At 43.0% G+C, this 11968-nt stretch overlaps 1 pseudogene; it reads left to right on the plus strand.

The window, feature by feature from the left end:
- Nucleotides 1-9537: 9537 nt before the first annotated feature.
- LOC125175424 (non-histone chromosomal protein HMG-14-like) lies at nucleotides 9538-9843 on the plus strand (annotated as a pseudogene).
- The last annotated feature ends 2125 nt before the right edge of the window (nucleotides 9844-11968 follow it).

Genomic DNA, 11968 nt, shown 5'->3' on the forward strand with positions numbered 1-11968 from the left:
GATATAAGTATGGCTACTCTGGTTTTCTTTTGACATCCATTTGCATGAAAGATTGTTCTCCATCCCCTCACTTTCAATCTGCAGGTGTCTTTAGGTCTAAACCAAGTGTCCTATAGGCAGCATATAGATTTTTTTTTTAATCCATTCTGGCACCCTATGGCTTTTGATTGGAGTATTTAGTCCATTTACATTCAGAGTAATTATTGATAGATATGTATTTGGTGCCATTTTATTACTTGGTTTGTCATTGTTTCTGCAGATATTCTCTATTCCTTTCTAGTCTTTGTAACTTTTGGTCTTCCTTTCCCACTCAAAGAGTCCCCTTTAATATTTCTTGCAGGGCTGGTTTAGTGGTCATGGACTCCTTTAGTTTTTGTTTGTCTGGGAAACCCTTTATCTCTCTTTCTGAAGAATAGATTTACTGGATAGTGTATGCTTGGCTGTATATTTTTCTGATTCAGCACATTAAACATATCATGCCACTCCCTTCTTGCCTGCCAAGTTTCTGTGGAGATATCTGCTACTAACCGTATTTGTCTTCTCTTGTAAGTTAAGGACTACTTTTGTCTTGGTTCTTTAGGATTTTTCTTTATTTTTATATTTTGCAAATTTAACTACAATATGTCTTAGTGTTGGCCCACTTTCGTTGATTTTGATGGGAGTTCTCTATGCCTACAGGATTTGCATGTCTGTTTCCTTTCCCAGATTAGAGAAGTTTTCAGCTATAATTTCCTCAAGTAAACCTTCTGCCCCCTTTTCCATCTCTTCCTCCTCTGGGGCTCCTATGGTATGAATGTATGGAGTTACTGAGTACCCTGGGTCTACATTCATGATCTAATATTTTTCTTTCCCTGTTCTTTTCAGCTTCATTATTTTCCATAATTTTATCTTCTACATCACTTATTCATTCCTCTGCTATTTCCATCCTTGTGGTCATTACACCAGTCAGTTTCAAATCTTGGTTGTTGCATTTTTCATCTTGGCCTGCCTAGTTTTTACGTCTCAGAAGTCTGCAGTAAGGGACTCCCTAATGTCTTCTTTGCTTTTCTGAAGCCCAGCTAGTATCCTTATGATTACTGCTTTTAATTCTGGATCAGGCATATACTTATTTCTGTTTCAATTAGATCCCTGGCTGTGGCCTTTTCTTGTCTGGGATGAATTTCTCCATCTTGGCATTTTGTCTAGGTCTCTGTCTTCTTCTTTGTGTTAGGAAAGCCTGTTTATGTTTCCTGTTCCTGAGAGTAATGGCTTTATAAAGAAGAGGTCATATATTCCCCGGGGCCTGGCACTCCAGGAAGTGTCTCTGGTGTATGCTGTGTGCACTCTGCTGCTGTGTTTTGGCTGCTCTTTCCCTCAGGTCAGTCCTCCGCAGAGCTTCTCCTTGCCTGAAGTGGGGAGTGTTTTAGGACCTTGGCCAGAGTGTGGCAAGTTTCAACTAGGTGTGCTCTGGTCTGCTTGTTAAAAGCAACCTGATGCTGTTTCCACTAAAGCTGAAGCTTTGCAGAACTCTATGGTCAGTAGATGTGGTGCATGTGGAGGTGTTTGTGCTGGTCTTCTGAGGCAGGGGCCTGTTGCACTGGTTCTCAGGCACACTTACCAGAGAAAAGCAGCACCTGCAGAATGCAAGGGGACAGGGTTTGGTGTAAGCAGTTTAGGCCACCAGTATTGGCAATTGTGCTGCTTACTAAAGTTAGTTTATGCTGAAGGGTGGGGGAGAGAAATGGCACCAGCCCCCTTCCACTCCCCAGAAAGGGGAGTTTGTGACCATCACTGCCTGGGAGGCCCTTCCGGAAGAGGGAACAACCGCCACTTGTGTGTCTCAGGTGTCCCTCACATCCCTGTTTCCACCCTGTCTGTGTCTGGGCCCTCTGCCCACACGGTAATGCAGTGCACCTGTGTTCTATCCCAGGCAGGCTGGCTGAGTTTTAAAACTCCAAGTTTTAGGGACCCAATGTGGTGCAGACCTATGCTGGTCCTCTGTGGGAGGATCTCACCACTCTGAGGCTGGTGCAGGCTCATCCCAGAAGGGCAGTTTCCACCAAAGCACAGGGGCATGGAGTTTGGAGTAAAGTGCAGCAAAGAGCCAGTGTCCAGGTTAGCTGTCCTCAGCAGGTGTCTCTGCACCTATCCTGAGGGGTGGGGGAGCGAAATGGTGCCCACTGGCTCTTTTGTTCCCGGAGAGCCGATGCTTCCTCTCCCAGATGCACTCTCAGAAGAGGGGACCATCTCTCCCAGTGCATCCCAGGGAACCCTCAGATCGGGCTGTCCACTATGAGGCTATCTGCCCTCCTTCTCCACAGGAGCACTGCAGTGCCCTCCAGGCTCCATGCCGGCCACACCACAGACCTCTAAAACTCTAGTCTTTGAGCCCTGCTGGTTGTAGAATCTCACAAAAATCAGCCCCTCTCATTTTCCCAGTCAATGGCTTTGGGGAAGTGTTTTCCTTGTGCAATCTCCTGTGCGCTCCTCTCTCTCTCTCTCTTTCTCTCTCTCTGTCTCTCTCTGTCTCTCTCTGTCTCTCTCTCTCTCTCTCTCTCCATGAACAGGGCTCCCTCCCCTCTGCAGCCTCTTCAATCCACTTCTCCCCCAAACCACATCTCCACACCTCCTACCTTCCACGATGTGGCTTCTTCTCTCCCTGTAGTTGTGCAGTTTGTTATTTCAGTCCTCAGGTTGATTTCTTGGTTGTTCAGAACGATGAGGTATTTATCTAGCTGTGTTCAAGGAAAAAGGCAAGCCTAGGCTCTTCCTACTACTCTGCCATTAGCTCCTCAGTTTTATGTTGTAAACAGTAAGAACTCAACTGACTAATTTAACAGATTGAAGTGAAGGAGAAATTGTCTTTCAGGATCTTCTAGGTGGCCTAAAAATTAAATTTACATAAGGCAGATCAACAGGAGAAAAAAAAAACCCAAATTTTATTACATACGCACAGAGGCTCAATTATGAAATTGAGACCTGAAGAAGTGACTGAGGCAGCCAGTTTGTCTCCTTTTTAGACAAAGAGACAATAAATCTGTGAAGAACTGACAGGACAAAGAAAACTTTGGGAGCTTCAATTAGTAAGGAATTCTAAACAGAATTTGGGTGTGGAAGTAAGTTAGTAAAAAGTAACAAGGATTGTTTACACAACTTTCTCAGCTCTAAATTTCCCATTTCTGGTGATAAGGATGACTCATTACCTCCTTGTACAGGGAGGGTATCACTCGCATGGGAAATTCATTTCTTGCTTTCAGGGGGGCAGAGGAGGGTCTGAGTGTCCTGGTTGTACTGGCTGTCTCTTAAGTATGAGAAATGAGATGATTCATTTTCAGAAATACCAAATGAAAGCTGTGCTGTCTAGTTAACAATAGGTTTACAACGTATTGCAAATACCTACCAACCCTCCCCCCACAATGGAGTCCCACACCCTTAGACACGTCCAGGTTCTCCTTCCCCTCTCCATTCCAGGGACTTATTTTTTTGCGAGCTTTGCGATGAGCATGCGCCAAAGAACTGAAGTCTCTGCAGCACCTCAAGGAACGTACATTTGTTCCAATCTGAATACTTTTTGCCTTACGGGGCATGGATGACATCTGGGCAAGGCTGTAACCTCTGCAGTGCTCCGCTAATGAGGGACGGGGGGGGGGGGGGGGGGGGGTGGGGCGGGGAGACTTGCACGCTAGGCGACAAATTGTCTGCTGTAACTGCCCCGCATGTGCCTGTCCATCAGACACCTGCTCTTGCGAAAGCATTGATTAAGGCCTCCCTTGACTGCACTCTGCGTCTCCCCATCCCTCCTTTGGGTCAGTGGGCTTATTTCTCACATTAAGTAAATTTATTTAAAATAATCAATATGCCAAAGTGGCACGTCTGAAGGCAGTCTGTCCTTGGCCCCTAAAAGGCCAAATTGGCCTTACTGAATGACTCATGAATTGGACAGCATCCCATTGAGCAAATGAAAGAGAGCTCCATCAAGCTACAGAAGAGGAAAGGCTTTTAAAGGTGGGGGTGGGGTGGAGAGGAAGGCAATTATTAGCAAGTAATGCATTATTTTAGGCAAGGTCCTCCTCCTAAGGGGAATGGACGGGGTCTATCAGTAAACTCCCTAGTGCTGTAGTGCTGACCAAGAAGTTCCATGTTGACTGGTTAAAGGCTACATTGGTGGTGATCGGGGATCGAAACTGCAGTTAAGTTAGTGTTAAGTCTTGGCTTGCTGACGTGGGGTTTTATTATGAGTGACTCCATTTGGGGCCTGTGGTTTTCTTTTTAACGGTATGATCAGTCCTATCATTTCTTACCTTTCTATTTCCCACTGGTCACCTTCCCTGACTCCTTGCACCCAGGCCTCTTTGGTATCGTCACCCCCAAACCCACCAGACGGGGCCCCCGTATAGGGCTTTTGCCCTGGCTGTTCATCCTCCAGTTGATGAGGTTTGAAGTGTTGGGGTTCGGAGCCATCAGCCAAGAAACAATTCTTGACATGTCTTTGGGGCAAAAGGGTGGTTTCATTAAAGCACAGGGACAGGACCCCTGGGTAAAAAGAGCTTCCCGCAGATTGTGAGGAGTGACTGATTAAATATGGGGCAGATGGGGGGAGGTAAAGTCCAGGGAAGTTTCCAAAAGGGTTTTCATATGCTAAAGAAGACTCATAGGATCCAGGATCCTGGAGGCCTAGCTACTGTTGAGCTAAAGTTGCTTTTCCCTCTGGCAAAGCATTAACATTAAGACACAGGGAGTTCCTGGAGAACCGGTCTACTTTGCCTCTGTCAAGTAATGGGCTGCAGGTTATAAGGAAATTTAACTTTATCTACCATTTCCTTCTTGCCTTTGTTCCCCACCTCACAGTGGCTAACCCAGCATCTCGGTGGCTTCTTCACTTACAAGTCATTCTCTCATTGTGGCCTTCCCTCATCCCCTCAGCCACACTTCCTGTCCTTCTCTCCTTATTACCTAATATACTGTGAATGTAGCTGTCGCCTCAGAGAACTGTAAACTCTCCATAAAGGCAGGGTGTTTTGTTGTTATGCCTCGAATCTCCTGTGTGTGGGATCATATATTTCTTGAATGACTAAATCTACCCCAAGCCTAGGGCAGGTGGTAACTGCCCTCTTTTCTGTCACTCGTTTGTGTATGCGTGCCTGTGTGTGTGTAGTTCTATGTAGCTTGATCACGTGATATGTTCGGGTAACAGCACTATAATCAAGATACAGGACCGATGCATCACAAGCATCCCTCACACCACCTCTTATAGCCACATCCTTTCTCCATATCCAGGATTCCTTTTTAAGAAAAATGTAACATAAGACTGTGGAAATGTAGCTGGCATGCAGGGGTGCAAGAGCAACTGACTCTGGGGAGTCCCAAACCGACCAGGCGCAGCCACTCACCATCGGCAAAACCCAAAGGCACAGAGACAAGTGGTGGTGAAGTAAGAGAGGAATTTATTTCCATGAGGCCGACACCTGGAAGACCACAGACTAATGGCTCAAAGGCTGTCACCGAAGTGCCAAAAATATTTCCAGGCTTATATGAGGAAATGTGGGGCAAAGGTCTGGTACATGCAGGTGGGCAGTGAAGGTCTGGTGGGTCTTTGTCTTGGAGTCAATGACATGAGGTCTTGCTGGCTAAGGAAACTCCTTATTGCCTGAGGGAGTACTTTCGGTTCCCATCTGGGGGTGCTTTGCCCTCAGGGTCTTTTTCCAGAGTGAAGAGAAAGCTGGAAAGAAGAACTTAATCAATTAGAAAGTTTGAGTTCAGGGGTGGTTGGGTGGCTCAATCAGCTGAGCATCCAACTCTTGATTTCTGCTCAGGTCATGATCTCATGGTTCATGGATCCAAGCCCTACATGGGGCTCCATGCTGGCAGTGGGGAGCCTGCTTGAGATTCTCTCTCTGCCCCTCCTCATTCATGCTTGCACTCTCTCTCTTCCTCTCTCAAAATAACTAAATAAACCTTTTTTTTTTTTAAAGAAAGTTTGAGTTCAAAATGGAAGTAACGAAAGTCCTCTTTCAGAAAGAGATCCATGGTGTATTGTGGTTTTCTTCTTTCTTTCTTTCTTTCTTTCTTTCTTTCTTTCTTTTTCTTTCTTTTGTTGTTGTTCTTTTTTTGTGATGTCAACCGTAGGGCCATTTTACTATGAACCCTTGATGGGCAGGGTAACTCTGGGGACACGCCAAACTTCCCTCCTCTCACACTACACGAAGCATTATGACTACAGGCATATATTCCTATGATCCTTGTATTGTTGAGTGAAAAAGTAAGTTGCAGAAAATGTTTTTTGGAGAAGGAAAACTGTATACACATTTATATGAGCATATGAAGCTTTCAATTCACTTTCTCATACCCTAATTCAAAGGCTCCCTCTGAAAGTCTGGTTTAGAGAACTGGCCCGTGAGACTTGCCAAGTTTCCCATCTATCAACGGGTCACACATTCCACGTTCATCAACCCAAGTCATTCCTCCTGAATTCCTTACTGTAATCTCAACTCTCCTCATGTACACATAAACAAAAGATTTATAAGGCAAGCAGAGGCATATTATGAAAGCCATCTTGTCAGCACCCACTTCTCACTTATTTTTACAACCAGACATGGTGTTCAGAAGGGGAATCCCTGCTATGCTGATGTGTCATTGGAGGCCCAGGGAACACACACAGGTCATCTGTGGCAGTGCCATTGTGATAGATTGAAATGACAATCTTCTCAGACTGAGGGGAAAAAAGATTTGTACAATGAGAAAGACATGTTCCAGAAACTTCTAGGGTTGGTATTTTTTAGTAATAACTCCTAAGGCTTTATTCATCAGAGCCACAAAGTGAAGGAATAATAATTCTTCAGCCATTTCAGCCACTAAAGTTTTTACTACTAGTACAATATAGAGATAGCCTCTTTGCTGATTAAAAATATTATGTTTTGTGTTTTGTCACTAATCTCCCTGGAACTGACCTTTGGTGATATACTGTGTGCAAGCTATCCAGTTGCTTTCCTTCCATATATGGGTATCTGTGATATTGTGAATTTTAATAAGAAATATATATACATGGTCTTAATTCCCATTTCTGGCACAGAGCTCCTAAAACCCTTAGAATTTCCTAAGAGAGTGATAACGTGTCTTTTGTTATGGCAATGAGGTGACTTTTGTAAAGTAGCTAGGATGGTTGCCAACAGAACAAATCATGTTAGTGGTTTAGAACTTTTTTTTTTTTATTTTTTTTTATTTAAAAAAAATTTTTTTTTTTCAACGTTTATTTATTTTTGGGACAGAGAGAGACAGAGCATGAACAGGGGAGGGGCAGAGAGAGAAGGAGACACAGAATCGGAAACAGGCTCCAGGCTCTGAGCCATCAGCCCAGAGCCCGATGCGGGGCTCGAACTCACAGACCGCGAGATCGTGACCTGGCTGAAGTCGGACGCTTAACCGACTGCGCCACCCAGGCGCCCCAGTGGTTTAGAACTTTTAACCCCACCCCCAATCTCCTTGGGAGGGAAGAGGGGGTTTGAGGTTGAGTCAATCACTAATGGTCAGTGATTTGACTGATCATGCCTCTATCATAAAACCTCCATAAAAACCCAAAAGGACTGGGTTTGGAGAGTTTCCAGGCTGGTGAACCAGAATCATGGGCCACTGAGCCCAAGCGCATAAGCTCCTTGGTTGGGAATCTCACCCTATGTGTTTCTTTATCTAGCTATTAATTAATATCCTTTGATATCCTTTGTAAAAACCAGTAATCTAGTGAGTAAACGGGTTCCTGATTTCTGTGAGGCTTTCTAGCAAATTAATTGAACCCAAAGAAGGGGTTGTGGTAATCTATGATTTATAGACAGCCAATCGGTCAGAAGCAAGGGTAACAACCTGGATTTGGGATTTCAGTCTGAAGTGGAGGGCAGTCTTATGGGACTAAGCTCTTAACCTGTGGAATCTGATGCTATCTCAAGGTAGATAGTGTCAGAATTGAGTTGAATTGTAAGACACCCAGCTGTGTCTGAGAATTGCTTTGTGGTGTGGAGACCACCCCTCACATTGGAATTTGTACTAGAATCATTAACACCCTCCTATCCTAGCTCCCTGCACTGTATTGTGCAACCTTTCTCCAACCTTTCAGCAGTTCTTGATTGCAGATAGAGTTTCCACATACACGTGGGGCTGGGTCTGTTTATGCATCACTATTCTGCTATTGTTCTATATTTCTATCCCTGCACCTGAATACTATAGCATTATAAAAAGTTTTGCTGCGTAGTAGGGAAAGTTCTTATAATTCATCCTTCCTCAAGAGTGTTTAATTTTTCTTGTACTTTTCAGGCCCATACATTTTTAAAGAAAAAGTTTGAAAAGTTCCACATAAAAAGGGGCAGGGCATATTTTGGTTGGCATTACACTGACTATATACCAGGTTGGGGGGAGAAATAACATCTTTAATATTGATTTTGCCAATCCCTGAACGTGTAATATTTTTCAATTTAATTAGCTTTTTTTTTCAAGTTTTCATAATTTTCTCTATAAAAGTCCTGTCCATTTCTTGTTAGATTCAATTCCTCAAGTATGCATTTCATACGCTTTCAAGCACAGAGGTTGATGTGGGGCTCGAACTCATGGACCTGAGCCTGAAGTCAGACACCCAACTGACTGAGCCACCCAGATGCCCCTTTCTTTATTTTTTTAATGTTTATTTATTTTTGAGAGAGACAGAATGTGAGCAGGGTAGAGGTAGAGAAAGAGACAGACAGACAGACAGAATCTGAAGTAGGCTCCAGACTGAGCTGTCAGCACAGAGCCTGACACGGGGGTCAAACTCATAAACTGTGAGATCATGACCTGAGCCGAAGTCAGAAGCTTAACTGACTGAGGCACCCAGCCGTCCCTCAAGAGGAATGTTTTTAGAAGAGGTAGTGGGCAGAATTATTAGTGACCAGAAAAAGATATGTCCAAGTCCTGACATGCCTATCTGTGAAATGTAACTACTTACAAATCAGGTCTTTACACATATAATTAAAGCTCTCAACATGAGATCATCCTGTTTGTAGGATGGGCCCTAAATCTAATGACTAGTGTCTTTATAAGAGACAGAAAAGGAGAAGATACAGAGACACACAGAGGGGAAGAACACTATGAAGACCCAGGCAGAGATGGGAGTGATGTGTCTACAAGCCAGGAAGCACCAAGAATTGCTAGAAGCCACCAGAAGCTAGAAGCCACCAGAAGAGAGGCATGGAGAGAGAGAGCTCCTAGAAGGAACCAAAACTGCCAACACCTTGATTTCAGACTCTGGCCTCCAAAACTCTGAGAGAATAAATTTCTGCTGTTTTAAGTCACCCAGTTTGTAACAATTGGCCAAAGCAGCCCTAAGAAACTTACACAGAAAATAACATAGGAAACCCGCTTAGTGACAGAGCAATTCGAAAAAATTTCTTAAACAAGTTACAAAAAGCCCTGGCCACTAAAGTAAAGATTGATATATTCCTCTATGTTGAAATCATCATCTTGTGGGCTGGGAGGACCTGCAGCGGCCAGTCAGCTAGGTTTCGAGAAGCCTCTCTGCCTGCCCAGCCCGCCCTCAGGATGCCCAAGAGGAAGGCCAGCTCTGCCAAGGGGGCTGCGAAGGAGGAGTCCAAGAGGAGATGGGGGGAGGTTGTTAGCCAAACCTGCTCCTGCAAAAATGGAAATGAAGCCAAAAAAGGGGGCAGGAAGGGATAAATCTTCAGACAAAAAAGTGCAAGCAAAGAGGAAAAGGGGAGCGAAGGGAAACCAGGCTGAAGTGGCTAACCAAGAAACGAAAGAGACTTACCTGCAGAAAATGGAGACACTAAAAACGAGGAGATTCCAGCCCCTGATGAAGCAGGAGGGAAAGAAGCTACGTCTGATTAATATCATACATACCATGTCTTGTCAGTCATCCCTGTCCCCCTTCTTGTACAATCCAGAGGAGTACTTTGATCAACTATTTTATAGATGCAAGTTTTTTAGTAGCTCTAGAAACATTTTTAAGGAGAGACACCCACTTCATCCCATTTCTTAAGTGTCAATGCTTTTTTTAAAGAGGTGAAATCATTTTCTTGTTATTTATGTATTTTTTGGTACAATCAGAAAATATTGGGGTATTGAATATGGGAGGCTTTGACTGCCTTGGGTATCAGCTCAACATTTCACAGATGGGGTAGTTTTGTTTTTTTTTAAATTTTTTTTTTCAACATTTATTTATTTTTGGGACAGAGAGAGACAGAGCATGAACGGGGGAGGGGCAGAGAGAGAGGGAGACACAGAATTGGAAACAGGCTCCAGGCTCTGAGCCATCAGCCCAGAGCCTGACGCGGGGCTCGAACTCACGGACCGCGAGATCATGACCTGGCTGAAGTCGGACGCTTAACCGACTACGCCACCCAGGCGTGTTTTTATATTCTACAGTACAAAGCATATTGAATGGCAATTGGGAGTCTGTCATGCATTTAATATGTCTTGAACATTAAAAAAAATATTGTTTCCTAAAGAAAACCACTCCTTGATCTTGACTCTCCCTGTCAGAATTTTGTAAGTTCTGTAGCATCTTGGTTGGTTTTCCTAGTAACTTTGTTAATGTGCTGTGCAGGATTATAAATCTGTGTATGTAGTGTATATGATATTAAATTGTGAATTAATGGGACTTAATAATGTAACTGTGTCAACATTTGAAGATACTGATACTTGATATACTGTTAAGGAAAATTTGCCTCCAAAGTTTAAGCTGGAAAGTCACTGGAATAACTTAGAAAAGAATCACAACTATATGATTTTTTTAGATTTTTTATATGTATGTTAAGAATTGTGTACAAATTGAGATGTCTTACTGGTCCTCAGCACAACCGATAAAAACTCAATTATGAAAGAAAAAAAATCATCATCCTTTGAACATGAAAAAACACTGCCAGAAGAATCTAAGACATGCCACAAAGTAGGAATTATGCAGCAGAGTCAATCAACAAAGTACTTGCTCTAAAATACACTTCTATGAATCTATCAGGAAGTCAAACAACTTAGTAGGGAAATGAACTAAAGTAAGTAAATAAACAAATAAAAAAAAAGTAGGAAACACAACACAAATGGCTTGTGAGCACATGAAAAGATGGTCAGCATGAAAATCAAAACATAGTAAGTTACCATTTTACCCCAGAGTAGCAAAAAATTTCAAAGTCTGATAACAGCAAGTGTTAGCAAGGAAGTACAGCAACTGGAAATCCTGTACCCTGCTGGAGAATGTAAATTGGGACAATCAAGTTGGAAAGTTGTTTGACATTATCTAGCAAAATTGCAGACATATATATTCTATAACCCAGTAATTTTATTCCAAAGCTGATGTAATCAGGAGACATGAATAAGAATGCCCATAGTAGCTTTGATTAGAATTGTCAAAAATGGAAACAACCCAAAAGTCCATGTGTAACAGAATGGCTAAAAGAGGAATCCTACTGATACAATGAAATACTGCCTCCATATATAAATGAATGTGCTGCCACTCTGTGCTTCAACAGGCAAGTAATGATAACAATATGTTCAGTATGATTCCATTTAGATCAATTTACAAAAAGAAAATTCAACTACATTGCTTAGGGAGGAATATGTAGGTGGTAAAACTATAAATAAGTACAGTAAAACCTTGGATTGCGAGTAACTTGTTTTGTGAGTGTTCCACAAGACGAGCAAACATTTCTAATATATTTTAACTTGATACACAGGCAATGTCTTGCAGTACGAGTATTAGGTGATGCCAAACGTCACATGATCACAACTGAGCCAATGGTTCTTGAAGTTCGCTTTGACATACAAGTGCTTTGGATTACAAGCATGTTTCTGGAGTGAATTATGCTCCCAAACCAAGATTTTACTGTACAAGGAAAAGATGATCACAACCGTCACAATCTTGGCCACATGGGAGCAGGTGAGTGGGAGATAATAGGGGGAGAGACAGGGGGAACTTCTAAGGAATAGCAGTGTTCCGTTTCTGAACCTGAGTGGTAAT

The sequence above is a fragment of the Prionailurus viverrinus genome, chromosome A1 (genome assembly GCF_022837055.1).
Source record: "Prionailurus viverrinus isolate Anna chromosome A1, UM_Priviv_1.0, whole genome shotgun sequence".
Classification (NCBI taxonomy): domain Eukaryota; kingdom Metazoa; phylum Chordata; class Mammalia; order Carnivora; family Felidae; genus Prionailurus; species Prionailurus viverrinus.